General features: G+C 33.5%; 1 pseudogene; it reads right to left on the reverse strand.

The window, feature by feature from the left end:
• Positions 1-298: 298 nt before the first annotated feature.
• LOC143645041 (NEDD4 family-interacting protein 2-like) lies at positions 299-1,049 on the reverse strand (annotated as a pseudogene).
• Positions 1,050-2,312: the final 1,263 nt, after the last annotated feature.

Genomic DNA, 2,312 nt, shown 5'->3' on the forward strand with positions numbered 1-2,312 from the left:
GTCAAAAGTGAGTGACACACACATGCAGGAAGACTATTATCACTCAAATTTTCAATTATATCAAATACTGTTTAATCAAATGTGACTTGGTATTGCTGTGACCAGCTTTATGGTTTTTTTCAAGTACATGCAAATCTTTTAAATGGGCACATATGCAAATACGCAAAACAAAGGAAATAGAAATATTTACATGTCTGAACAGAAATGGCTTTTAAGAATAAACCATCCTGCTATTCAGTTCTGAAGCTGTATTAGTAGTCTTCTATTTTAGTGTAGGCTTACAGATCATCTGGAAATTTCACTTTGGTACAGGAATGTTTAGTTGATGCAGTTCCTGTAATAGGAAGGAATATCTTCTTCTGTGAGCAGCTACCATACTTCCAGACATATTTCTGACTTTTAGATAATATAACAAATCCTCTGAAGAAATGGAGAAGGCTAAGCACAAAAAGGATCCACCAAAACCAAAACTGTCCATTGAAATATCCAGCAAAGTAATTGGAAAACATGACAGTAATGATACATGTGATCAATGAAAGGCCAAATTCACAGATAGTGCCATAACTTCCAGCTATGGTATTGGTTATACAGAAGGATAAACAAAATCCAAGCCAATTGAAAATAAATGCCATGAAAAACACCAGCATGAAAACGCCATAACTGCCCACTCTAAGCTGGTCTGTATCATTCAAGACATCTCTTGGTGAACATTCTTTGTCCTGAATTCTTTGAGATGTTTCTGCTGCAGCAGCTGCTTTGCCGTGGTTTTAGCTGTCTCAACTTCATCATATGTAGGAACAGAGATAGTAAAACTATAGGGAAGTTGCAGGATAAAACTCATTGTAAATGTCTGCATCTGAAATGGTAGGTATGTTCATAGTAATACTACTAAGAGGTGGAGAAAAAGAGTCTATTTCGAAACCTGGTGCTGAAGGAGACATCTGTATAATCTGCAGTGCTGGGTTTGATGTTAATGGCTTCTCTATAGCAGATTAATCTGAATTATGCTCTTCATTGTGAAGTACCTGGTAGTGGTCAGTGCCCAACATTGGATCCACTTTGGAGTGGGCACGTCTCCTTGGTTCTCAGCCTCTTCAACCACCCTGATTGACATCATCATCACTGCTGCTTCAGTGCCCCTTCTGCCTCTGTTTCTCTGTTCTGTTTCTTTTTGCTGAGATGTTCTATTTCTTTGGGGAGGCTTTCTATATTTTCATTTGTTTTATGCATGTTCTTAATTGCTCACTGAATTTCTTTTTAATTGAGGCTGCTTTAAAATCTTTCTCATATAGCTCTAACTCTGCCATCTCAGTGTTGGCATCGGTTGATTGAATTTTTTTTCTTTTTAATGTAGTATTTTATTCATCAATTGGTGATCTCAGTGAGGTTTGTTCTCAACCAATTTTATTAGCTAGAAAGCATGGAAGGGTATTCTATTTCCTAACACATCACACATGTGAAATTCCTCTTCCTCTTCATTAAAATTGAATAATAAATATGATATTAAAAGGTATGACGTTAAATAACAGGTAAATACTGCTCCATTTTATCAATTATTTTTGTTATTAAGAAAAATCCAAAGATTAGCCTAATATTTACACTGGTATAGGTTAACTTCTGTTTTTCCCTAGATTTCCAAGAAATTCTCAATTTATGCTTGTAGCCCATATTTTTCCTGTATCATATTTTCAAAAATATATCTGAATACATTTTTCATTCTATACATTTGTTGTATTTTAACATGGTAATTGTAATTTAAATTATATTTGACACACTTTGATACTTTACAAATCTATCAGTTGATTTTTAGTTTTTTAAATTTTCTAATTTTGTTTTCCTCAGCATTTTTAAAAATCTTTTTTGTTGTATAGCATAACATATATACAAAGCAAAGAAATACAAAAGCAATAATTTTCAAAGCACTCTTCAATAAGTGTCCTGGTTACAGGACAGATCCCAGAGTTTGTCATGAGCTACCATATGATCCTCGTATATTTTTCCTTTTAGCTGTTCCATAATATAGGAGGCTAGAGGGCTTAATGCTTTTTTTATCATCATAATCAACTTTTCTCCTTTTTTTTGTGAACAATAACATATGTACAAAAAAACACAGCACCACAATTAGTAGTAGAACATATTTCAGACTTTGACATGGGTTACAATTCCACAATTTTAGGTGTTTACTTCTAGCTGCTCTAAAATACTGGAGACTAAAAGAAATACCAATTTAATAATTCAGCATTCATATTTATTTGTTAAGTCTTATCTTCTATGTATAATTCTACCATCACCTTTGATCTTACCATACCTCT

This window comes from Tamandua tetradactyla, chromosome 8 (genome assembly GCF_023851605.1).
Source record: "Tamandua tetradactyla isolate mTamTet1 chromosome 8, mTamTet1.pri, whole genome shotgun sequence".
Classification (NCBI taxonomy): Eukaryota; Metazoa; Chordata; class Mammalia; order Pilosa; family Myrmecophagidae; genus Tamandua; species Tamandua tetradactyla.